Below are 12,769 nucleotides of genomic sequence, written 5' to 3' on the forward strand. Positions count from 1 at the left end.
ATCGCTTCTCGGCCTTTTGGCTAAGATCAAATGTAGTATCTTCCACATCTAGAGTGCAGTATCCTCATCTAAGAGCAGTACCTCCACCTAGCGGCCGTGGCCACTCAGAATACCTCAAATGGCAGCTGGAAAAGGGCTTTTCTCGCATATTCGAATTCCCGCCATGGGATGGAATGGAATTCCATTCCATCCGAGTTCCATTCCATGTCTGGAGCTTGTACTTTACGAATTTATGACGCAGTTTACTTTGGAAAAAGTCAATTAGTTCAATAAGGCACTTGCGATTGGCGGAGGGCCTAGAAGAACGAGGTTGTGTTCTGCATTTGCGCACACGTGCGTGCGCGCGTGATGCACCTGTGCGCACAGTGCATCTGCCCTCGAAGCGCCGGCGCTCTGCCCGTTGCATCTGTCGCACACCAGGTGCTGCGATCGTAATCGACATTATCGCAAACAGTGTCCAAATATCAGCAGTTTGTGGTTGTCTAACGTCGCTTGTAGTGGTGGTGCTTGTCTAACGTCAGTTCGGATGGTGGTATACTTGTTTAACGTCGGTTGTGCTTGTCTAACGTCGGCAACAGCTTCAATGTACATCCACTTTCACAGGGCGGAATGGAGGCGAATTTTTTTTTAAAGCGAAGCTACATATGTCTAGGCGAAATCGTATTAGGCTTGGCGAAATCGCCTGTGTACAGAAAACTATCATCATCAGCACTGGCTCGAACGTCGTCGTCTTCTTCCACAGCTGGCTCGTCGGCGCCCCTCTGCCACCACAGCTGGCTCCGTTGCCGCTCATCGTTCCAGCGTAGAATTTCACTTCTCTTCTGTCGTCGTAATGGGGAAGCCGCGTTTACGGGGTTATAAGCCATTGCTTAATGGAGGTATGAGCCATTCATTGTATTACGTGACGGACAGATTTAATAGCAGAGGTGGTACGCGAATGTGTATGCGTACGTACTTATCGTCACGATGACCACCGACCAGGACAATAAATATGTTCGTACCTTTGTTCAAAATTCTTTTTAACATCTGTGTCGTGCGCTAAACAGCTTCGCTGGTCATCCACCTGCACAAAGTGGAATGGCTCGTGTATTTTCTTTTTTTTTCAGCTTGGTTCGGGTTCGGGTTCAAGCTTCCCGGTGTGGTTCAGGTTCAGATCCGGGGCGGAAATTATAACAGTTTGAACCGGTTCAGAACTTTGTTAGCCGGTTAATTTGGGTTCAGACAGGTTCGAAGAAAAAAAATGCAGTTGCGTGCCTCCCGTTTCCGCAAAAACGTGCGCTACATTTGGAGACACAAGTTCTGTTTGGGTTACGAACCATTTTCTTTTGCACGGGCATTAACTTTTTTAAAATCGCAATAAATGAGGCGCCATGCACTGTTAATTTGTACGCAGTGTGTGCCTTCTTTCTTTTATTCTGAACACTTCTTAAAGCCCACAAAAGTTACTCGTGTGACGTCACCACAGATTAAATACGTGCCTATAGGCAGGCCATCATTTGCAAGAAAAACCAAAGCAATCAATTCACTAATTAAATTAAAGCAATAATTAACCTATTAGTTGCAAACTTTACGGCACATGTTTATATTGGAAAGTTGAAGGAACTCGTCATAAAATCCTACTTCCGTGTTCCGACATTTCAAACCGGCCATGCAAACCGAAATGATTGGTCTCAAATTATTTGTCGAAATTACCTGATTACGCACGCAGCACAGCGAAGCGCGGCTCGCCTGCGGCCAGTTGTATTTTCATCCACTTTCATTTCGGTTTAGTTATCATTTCTATATTTCAATTAAGAACTGCAGATAATTTCCTCTATGCTGTCCTTGGTGTCATTGTTGGCTTCTTACAATATGACTGTACAGGGTGTTTCTTGAACCAAGCCTTAAAAATATGCAAATGCTACGCTGGACCGAACCAAGGTAATGATGTTTTCCGTCGCTTATAGATACTCAGATTATTTTTTGCATTCCGTTTAATTAGATAATTAGTCTTAATCAGTTAATCAACTTCTCAATTGTAGAGCAACATGACAACCTCCCCATACAGCATTCTGTTGCTCAATACGTGCTACATAAAAGTGTTTTTCCAAGCGTAAAGAATCCCTCGAATACACGCAAAATTGTCATGCGACTGGCCGCACAAGGCACTTTGCGTGTATTCGCGGGCTTCTTTCACGCTCGGCAAAACACTTTCATGTAGCATGTATTGAGCAACAGAATGCTGTATTGGGAGGTTGCCATGTTGCTCTATAATTTTCTCATTTACACTCTTCATTTAATTTTAATAATTGAGAAGCTAATTAATTAATTAAATAATACTAATTGTGTAGTTAGGTGGAATGCAAAAATATCTCCAAGCGACAGCAAGCAACATTACTTTGGTACTGCCCAGCTACGTAGCATTTGCATATTTTCAAAGTTTGGTCGTATGTGTTAGATTTGTTTACCTTGTAGCATCGCTCAAGATAAACACACACACACACACACACACACACACACACAAACACACACACACACACACACACACACACACACACACACACACACACACACACACACACACACGCGCGCGCGCGCGAAAAAAAAAAAGCCCTGGCTACGTGCCTGACCCCTATTTCCACCGCATATTAACTCTCTGTCACGTACAGTTCTTTCTGGAGACTAGAAAACGTTTTCACGGCCGGCGTAACGCTTTCAAGCCCTTGTTTAAGAATGTTTTCCAGAACCCGTAATCAACGGACGCTCTTGATATTTTGCCCACACATCACCCATTCCCTTGAAATGGTATGTTTGTGGCACGTCGACTTCTTTCAGTAGATTGGGCAAACTTCCTACGTGGTTCATAAAACACGCTTCTAAAGTTCCGGTATGTATACGCTTGTTTAAGTATAACTTACTGCAAAGGCTGCAAATAACCTATACACAGTTCAAACTTTTTGTAGTGGTCATCCAAAACACGGCTCCTATTTTCTATGAATATATAATTGCTGCCATTTTTTAGCTCTCACAGGGCCGCGGGGATACTTTGTAAGCGTTTCGTATAACGCTGCTAAACAGGTAGAAAACAGAGATTGGTCTATTTTCATTAAGCTCCCTAACTTTCCCCTCCACCCACTTTCTTTAAATATAAACTGGGTGAATGATGTAGTTATTTCGGGACATCGTGAAAACACGCATATAATGTTTCCGAGCGTTTCTATAGTTGTACTAACAGCTTCGCTTTATAAAAAAAAGAAAAAAAACTATAAGTATGTAGCGCGGACAGTGAGCAGAACTCGGTAAACATATCGTGTGACATTTTTAGTAAAACGGACTGCAAGGTTAGTTGTGTATACATGTTTAGATCTAAAACTGAGCGCGAAAACAAGACGGGACAAGGCGACAACTGGACATGTGCTCATCAGGTACTGAGTTGTCTCTCTTGTCCCATTCTTGTTTTCGTGCTCAGTCTTTAGCTATCACATTTTTTAGCGGCATGAGTAGAGATCTCGGACAAATACAACTTTTTCTGGAATTCCATTACGATACATATTCTAACCTGGCTTCCTCCAGAATCGCTTGCCAAAACTGATTCACGAACGAAAGGTAACGCCATCTAAGTACCATTGAGAGAGCCTATACAATTACATGAATTCGCGAATAACAGGCGAGCAACGCAAAACAAAGTTTGCTCTTGCTCTTAATTTACTTCATTAGGTTGTCGCCGACTGCGCTTTGCCGTGGAAAATCTCCACGAAGTCACAACCGTGCTGCAAAAGAAACAGCAGTCACTGAAGATGCAGTATCAGCTGCGACACGCGCACCGGACAACGCAACCAGTTCGCTAATGTTCCTGAAACTAGAAGATACCCTGAGCAGAAGCAGTATCCTCCACGAAGACGCAGCGAGTCGACCATGTGTACAGTTCAGTGAGCCAATCAGATCACTGCGGCGAGCCACACGACTATTCCTAAATCAACATACCTCGAACTGCTCCGCATTGGCGCAAAAGGCGTCGTCTGCTTTAGTAGAATTTCAGCAGCACAGACCCCAAGCTGAACCTGTAGTCGAACCGGTGTGGAACGGTTCCTGCAAAAACTTCTAGTTCGTGTTCGGTTCCAAGATGGCGGAAAAATATATCGGTTCGGTTCAGTTCTGTTCCGGTTCAGCTGAAAACGGTTCAGCTCCGGTTTTCGGTTCAGCTCCGGTTTCGGTCCAGCATGCCATTGAATGACGATGCGGACAGCGTGCGTCCGCTGTAGAATGCAAAGCTGCATACTGGTTCTCATTGCGATGAAGCCTAACCTCACCTAGTGACAGTGAAGGTTTCTAAAAGTGGAGATCTCTCGCAGGGTTTGCCTCAAGATTTGACGTTCTATATTATTAATCGTGGTTAGGTGTTCAGAGATCATGATTGTTCTTCGCAGTAATCGAGCCTGTGGCTCTTGCTTCTTTTTTTTTTCTTTTTTCTTCCGATTTCGCAGTTCAAGATCTTTCTCCTGTTGCAACACACTTGATGTTGGCCACCGAGAATACGTGGGATGCCTGTAGAACAGGGGCACCATTACATTTTTTTAACCCACCTTCGTTTACAAGAATGAGGTTCATTATACAAGGCGTATATGTATGTGTATGAAGAAAAAAATAATAATGATAAAATAAGGGTAAGTGATCCTCAAACTGACATTTACATTTCACTCCTGTGTTCTTTTTTCGTCTTTTTTGCTGCGAACAACCGTTCATAGACCCGCTAAGTGGGAATGCCTAGGGCTATCTCTTATACGAGGTGAGTCAAGAAGAAAAGTGCAAGGGTGTGCAGTGGCGCCGCCCTCTCCACCCGAAAAGACCTGGTTGACCTCCAGTCAGTGATGGGCAGTATCGAAGATACATGCATCTTAGAAAATATTTTAGATGCTCTTTGAGTATCTTGTATCTGTATCATGATACGTCTAGCAAGACGTGCATCAGTATCTGTATTTCCGATACATGAAAGAATTTATCGTGTATCTTAAGATACAAGATACTGCTATAGCAACATAACCATGCGAAACTATAAACATTGGCTGAAATCAGCTTCTCAAGCTTGTACTGCTGCCACTAAGCCACCTGAATAAAAGTAAAGGCAGCGCGACATTATTCTATCTTTCCGCCAGAACCATCCAGCAAGGGCAGGTACGTGAGGGCAGGCGTCCGTGTTGGTGAAGCAGAGTCACGTGTTGGCGCTCGCGCCGTCTCGATAAAAACAAGCGCGTGAAAGTTGCGCTTGAAGTTGCGCGCAACCGACCTTTTGTTTTCTTGATTTTCTTTTTTTTTTTTTAGTTGCGTCAGTGCCATGACATTTTTTCGTAGCCACCGTACTGTGCTGCGTACGCCAATACGTGCGGCATCTTTCGCGTAAATTCTGATGCCGCTATAGTGTCGATCGTTATCGAACTTTCTCTAGCGTGATGCTTCCTTACGAAGTCTGAAGAGTACAAGAATGGGGTTGCCTTGCGTCTAGTGGCTTTCACACATCAGGTCATTTCAGCTTTATATGCTCTCTGTATACACGATGCGTCACAAAATGTCGCTACCGGCGTTTTTGCTACTGTACACATGACCGGTGATCCGGTATTGCGTAAACGGTAATGGATTTACGGATAAGCTAAAACTCCACAGCGGTATTTACGCCATAGTGCAGATGCTTCTTAGTGACGTTCTTGTAATTAGATGGCGACTCGCTAGCTGGTCGGCAAGCAGAGCAGTGACTTCCATCAATTACAAAAGCGGCAAGCAAAAACCGCTGACAGCTATAGCGCCGCGTATGAAGAGCTTTTTAAGCAGTTAAAGCAACCCCAATAAATTGTTTCGGAATGAAAATATTATACTGTGAGCAAGAAAGACAAATATTTTGAGATACTAACAGATATTTCATTCAAATGAAACAAGTTTGTTCGGAGTTAAGAAATTTCCAATCAAACATTTGTGTGCATACGCGTTTGCTGCTACATTAAATAGATCTATAATAAGAAATTTGTGAATGTATTGAAGTATTTTAAGATACAAATGGAAAGTATCGCATCGGATACAATTATTGTCATAGTTTTATCTGTATCTCAAATACTTGTTGCCCGATTATCTTGTTATCGTATCATCATACAATTGCAAGGTATCTTTGCCCAGCCCTGCCTCCATTACGAGCCGGACTGCTCTATGACAAGGCAGGATTTTTTGCGTGCCCTTTTTGTGCAACCCATTTTTTTGTCTTTGTCGAAATGAAATTGGAAGAACAGACGACACAAAGGATCATCATCAAATTTCTTGTGAAATTGTGCAGGAATGGTGCGAAATTCAACGAAAGTGGCAAAAGGCTTATGGAAAGGATGCCCCAAATGAAAGAACTGTGTTCAAGTGAGTCCAGCATTTTCGGGAGGGTCATGAAGATACCAATGACGATGCAAGATCAGGACGCCCTTGCACCTCGTGCGAAGATGAAAACATTGATCGAGTGCGTTCTCTTGTGCTGAGTGATTGCCGAATGACTGTTAGAATGTCATCGGAAAAAACTTGTTTTGGAAAAGTTGTCTGTTCACCGGATTTTGACTTAAACTGGGAATTGAGAACGTTTGCGTAAAAGATGATGCCGAAACTGCTGATTCCTGGGCATATGTTGCGACTAAAAGAATGTTGCATTTATTTTAAAAACTTCAGACGACAACAGCGACGTATTCTTAGAAAGGGTAGTGGCTGGTCACGAAACTTTTATTTACGGATATGACATCGAGTTGACGTCGCAGAGCAAGGAGCGGGCAAAGAAAGATAAGCCAAGGCCCCCCAAAAAGCGCGGGAGAACAAAGCAACAATCAGCCGTGTTGATCGTCTTTTTTGACTGCTGTAGAGTTGTGCACCACGATTTTGTACCTGAATGTCAATCTGTCAATGCAGAGCGTTTTTATTTGGATTGCCCTGAGGTGTCTGAAAGATCACTGGTGCGTCGCGTGCGACCAAATTTGCCGAAAGAGAGGCACTGGATGCTGCTCCACGATAATGTTCATTTGCACTCTGCATTCATAGATCGTCCGTTTCTGGCACGTGCGATTCCATCAGTGTGCTGGACCACCCTCCCTACTCACTGGATTTAGCCCCCTTCGATTTTTCTTGTTCCCCAAATGCAAACTGGCGCTCCGTGGGCGAAATTTCGGGGATGCGACAATTCAAAAGGAAAGGGCGTTGCTGCTGAGGACTTCCAAGTGTGCTTCCAGCGATGTAAGAAGAGGTGGAACCTGTGTATTGTGTTTTCAGGTGACCACACTTATGATCTGAAAGTTTCTGAAATGATTTTTTTAGACGTGCTGCAAGAATTTTGGGACAAATCTCGTAACCCCCTTCCCCCTTGCCTCCATCCTGTATCACTATGTATAAAAAGATATTAAGCTGAGGATTCCTTGACTTACGCGTTAGATGAATGTATTGGTAACGGGCGAGCCTTTTCTTCTCTTTCATTGTCTCGAGAGGAAAGGCGAGAGAAGTCCATTGGCAGCGAACAGCACCTTTGTTGTTGCCTCAAAACATAGCTCGTACCTACGAGGGGGATTGGGCACACTGTATAGATTGAAACGTGCACCCAACAACATACCAAAAGGGGTAAAAGCAAACATTCAAAACGAAGCATTAGGTAACTAAATGATAAAGCAAATTTTGAAAGGACCTATACAGCACCAGCGAATATCTAAGCAACCTTCGGTTTGCAGATGACATTGTCCTATTCAGCAACAATGGAGACGAATTACAACAAATGATTGAGGACCTTAATCGAGAAAGTGTAAGAATTGGTTTGAAGATGAATATGCAGAAGACAAAGATAATGTTCAATAGCCTGGCAAGGGAACAAGAATTCAGGATCGCCAGTCAGGCTCTAGAGTCTGTAAAGGAGTACGTTTATCTAGGTCAGTTACTCACAGGGGACCCTGATCATGAGAAATAAATTTACAGAAGAATAAAATTGGGTTGGAGTGCATACGGCAGGCATTGCCAAATCCTGACTGGGAGCTTACCACTGTCGTTGAAAAGAAAAGTGTACAATCATTGCATTCTACCGGTGCTAACATATGGGGCAGAAACTTGGAGGTTAACAAAGAAGCTCGAGAACAAGTTAAGGACCGCACAAAGAGCGATGTAACGAAAAATCTTAGGACTAACGTTACGAGACAGGAAGAGAGCGGTGTGGATCAGAGAACAAACGGGGATAGCCGATATTCTAGTTGACATTAAGCGGAAGAAATGGAGCTGGGCAGGCCATGTAATGCGTAGGAAGGATAACCGGTGGACGATTAGGGTTACAGAATGGATACCAAGAGAAGGGAAGCGCAGTCGAGGACGGCAGAAAACCAGGTGGGATGATGAAGTTAAGAAGTTTGCAGGCGCAAGTTGGAATGCGCTAGCGCAAGACAGGGGTAATTGGAGATCGCAGGGAGAGGCCTTCGTCCTGCAGTGGACCTAAATATAGGCTGATGATGATGATGATGATGATGATGATGACACAGCACCTTTACTCAAGCGGCAATAACCAACGTCGTTCACGACGTCTTCTACCAGCTTTTCTTTTTTCTCTTTAGCAGCAACAAATTCGTAAAAATTGCCTGTGGCAGATAGCACGATTCTAACCCCTGAGCTAAATTATACGATGCAGCGGCCATTGTAAAACACGCGTGGCAAATATGCAGCGCATTGACGCTTGCGACAATGGACGGTGTTGTCCGTTTCCGGTTCATGTGCATGCCTAGTCCGGTACTGACATTCGCCCTTGTGGGGTTGCGCGACTCTCACACGTCCCCTGATGTTGTTTTCCCCGCATGGCTCGCATCTCCTGTAATCCGGCTTCTCCGCGTGGCTAAGCGCTGGCGGCGTTCGTAGTGGTTGCGGCGCATTGCGAGAGATGGCGCGAGTGTCGCGATGCTAACGCCACCGAACGGCGGGGTGACTTGGGAGCAAAAGGTCGAAGCAGTTTGTATAGGTGTTCTGTGGTCGAAGGTGCTTCCTCTTCGGGTTGGGAGCGGTGAGCGATGCGGACGTTCCGCGCGTGCGCCGATCCACGCTTCGCGAGACCGTCTCGCGAGGCTAGGAGCAGGACACCGGTATGGACGAACACGGATCGTTCGAACTTGCCACCGTTCGCGTGACCGTACACGTGAAAGACTAGGCAATGGTGTCATAGCATGGGGCGAACATATTCGCTCGCTATCCGGTCGCGGTGAGTCGGACTTCCTTGATTTGTCGCGCGCCCATGTGAATGTTCTGTGCATAGTAATTCGGCTAGCGTGTATTAGTGTATGAAAGGTGCAATAAATGCCCTTTTATTTGTTTGCACTACTGTGTTGTCGTTCCTTTGTCCCAGGAGCCCGAGTGAGACCCCACAACCTCGTCACTGAACAAACATGCTGCAGCCGTGGCGCACTGTGCAGATTTTCCTTCAACAACTGCACATTTCATAGCCGCCAACTCTCCCGATATGTCCGGGAGACTCCCAAATTCTGGCCAATCCTCCCGATTGCACGGGCACGGCTATAAGTCTCCCGAAGAAATGCTCCAACCACGTCACGAAAAAAGATTTAAAAAAAATAAAAAGAAAGCTCACTGTTTCGCCCGTAAGGCAAAGCACTGATTGCGATAGCAAATTATTAGGCAGCTATACGAAGTAAGGTTAGTGGTGTTACTGACCGTATGAACTGCTGCAAACATTCACTTGCTAACTAAATTAACAAACACACTGTCATGCGCGCACAGCCAAACACGAACACTTGTCAGTCGATGGCCTCGCTGTCAGAACGCTGGCGTGATGAACAGCCGTAACAGCGGCAAGCGAATTCCTCTTCGTGCTTCCTCTCGCTTTAATGCGAACTAGGCGCTCAAGAACATGAGCATGCGCATGAACATGCGCATGCGAAGCCATCACTTCGCATGCGAACACATCACGAAGCCATTACTTATATAATTGGTCCTTTAGTTTGATTCTTCGAAGAGGTGTACATTACTAGCGCGAGAAATCGAAGCACATATTCAACAATTAACAAAAATTCACTAATTAACATCCAAGTTATTTACTTTGCGGCACAAAGTGCAATTTACGAATTGTAGCCGGTGAGTTTCCAAGACGTATCCAGTTGAAATGAATCTCCAGGATGACACTAGTTTCGAGATATTATTTACCAAAGTGTAGGACGAAATACATGGGCGCTCCAGTTAATCTTGTGCTTCATTGCATAAAAGAGCGCTTTATTAAAAAGTGAGCGGAACAACAGTGTATTTTTACGGTGAGTTTGATGGAGCACATCTACAAACTAATGTCATTCTAGAAATTTATTCCGATTGGATACGCCATGCGAACTCACCAGCTGCAATTCGTAAATTGTAATATGTACCATAAAGTAAATATTTATACGGTAATTACTAATGTTTTTGATTGATTCGATATGTGCTTCTATGTCTCGTGCACGTAATGTCCGCCTCTGAATATTTCAGCTCAAGGACTAGGATTATGCTATCTACAACAGGCAATATTTAAGAATTCTGGAAAACTTGAAAATGATCACACCGTATGTGCTAGGTAGCTAGCCGGTCAGATCTAAATAAAAAAAAATTAAAAATCTAGATCAAAAAGTAGTTTCGTTTTGACTCAATACGCACGTCGGCCGCGTGCCTAAAAAAAAAAAAAAAAGAAGGCAGATCCCACGCCCTGTGGGAATCCATGTTATGCGAAGCAGTGTGTGGGGAGCCTGCCAAGTTAACGAAACGACCACGAGAGCACCAAGACGTAAGCGGCTCTTTCATGACCTACATGACGCGCATATCATGACATTCATGTCATGAGTCCTCAGGAGTCCCTTCAGCTACACCTATAGAGACCTTAGGGCGAAAGCCTTTGTCATACTCGTGACTATGACTTCTACCACCATCCTATAGTGCTTCCTTCACTTAGTACCCACGTTCGAACCCATTTCAGTGTTTTTGAGTGTTAATGTTTTTTCGCTGAGTCATTATCATTTTTGCTCAGTCATGGTCATGACTATAACTTCTACCACCTTTAGTGTTTCGTTTAGTGTTTCCTTCCTTTACATCCTTTAGTGTTTCCTTCACTTAGTACCGACGTCCGAACCCATTTCAGTGGTTTTTGAGGGTCAATCTTTTTTCGCTGAGTCATTGTCATTTTTGCTCAGTCACGGTTATGACTATGACTTCGACCAACAACCCTAGCCTTTTCCTTCACCTAGTACCCCATCCGAACCCATTCCGGTGGTTTTTGAGTGTTAATATTTTTTTCGCCGAGTCATTGTGATTTTTGCTGAGTCATGCTCATGACTATGAGTTGGTGGTGGCGGTGGTGATGTTGAAGCAGGCGGGGTTAGCCTGGCATACATAGCCGGCAATTGTTCCGCCTCATCCTCCTTCGAGTTGAGATCAGGGGTGTGTCATCAGGTGTCGATGAGCCCTGTGTATCGCAGGAAGGCTATAAGCAGTCGTTGCGCTCTCTTCCTGATTGCCGCGGGCCCTCCGGGAAAAACGACGTCTTCAAATGTCCTGTGCGTAAGACTGCTCTTTTGTAGGCGTCGACCATCGCTTTTCTTTCTGTGTCAAACTGCGGGCATAGCCAAATGAAATGTTCGATTTCACCAATGTCACCACAGAAAGCAGAGTGGGGAAGCGCGAAGCCCAGTCTTGAATAACCAAGCTGGGGTGTACGCGGAGTCGGTCCTTATGCGGTATAAAAGCGTCGCTTCTTCGCGGGTAAATCCATGAGTCACACAGGCTTCGTGAGGATTCTTGTGGATCTCCCTAAAGTGAAGGCGGATTGCACCCTTAGGATTCTGAAAAGCTTTTGGAGCTTTCACTTTTGGGACACATGTCAGCGCTAGGCGAGCAAGGGCGTCAGCTTTCTCGTTTCCATCAATTCCTACGTGTGATGGTATCCACTGAAACCTTATGTTAAATACTTTGCTCGTTAGATCGTTAATCAGTGCCAGAGATTGCCTTGTAAATTTCTCTAGAGGTAGGCCACGATGTAATCTCTGTAACGCTGACTTGGAATCCGTCACCACCAAGACATCTCGTGCAGAAAAGGCCCGTAGTTTCCGCAAAGCCGCGGTGATTGCGGCGCTTTCTACTGCTGTAGAGGAAACTACGCGATCCAGTCGGCCAGACCATGACACACCAAGGGATGGTATGCGGAATGCCGCTGCACAGTTATCTGCTTGTGCGCACACCGAACCGTCTGTGTACACTTGTAAGTGACTTTGAAACGCTGTGTTCAAGTGGTCCAGCACAATAAACTTTGCTTCTGCAGTTGAAATGGTGCGTTTCGCCGGTAGGTGGGGTACACTGAGGCTGCAGGTAACGGCCGAAAAAGACCATGGCGGGTCAAGGCGACTTCGTTTAGGCCATTCCAATCATAAAAATCGGAAAGTGTTCAGCGCCGCATGGAAATGTGAGCGAGTTCTTGCTCTTAGCCGCCGGAGAAGCGCTGTGCCTGCGCGGGACTCGCCCAGCCTTAATAGCTGCGTCAGCAACGCCTGAGATGCCAAGAGGCGGAGTAGAAGAGACTCTGCCTCATTAGTGACTTTCTTGTTTGAAGCCGCCTGTGGAACTCCCATCGCCAAGCGAAGTGCCTTTCTGTGCACTGCCTCCAAGCGCTCGAATTGACTCGATGACGGTGATATCAGAGAGAGCTGATAGAAAATGCGGCTTGTTATCAGTGCAGCGTTCAGTTTAAGCATGGACATAGGATTGTTTCCCCAACGTACACTTGCCAATCGACGAA

General features: G+C 45.1%; 1 pseudogene; it reads left to right on the top strand.

Annotated features, from left to right (window-relative positions):
• On the top strand, positions 1-211 carry LOC119443237 (U2 spliceosomal RNA; annotated as a pseudogene).
• Positions 212-12,769: the final 12,558 nt, after the last annotated feature.

This window comes from Dermacentor silvarum, chromosome 2 (assembly GCF_013339745.2).
Source record: "Dermacentor silvarum isolate Dsil-2018 chromosome 2, BIME_Dsil_1.4, whole genome shotgun sequence".
NCBI classification, from domain to species: Eukaryota; Metazoa; Arthropoda; class Arachnida; order Ixodida; family Ixodidae; genus Dermacentor; species Dermacentor silvarum.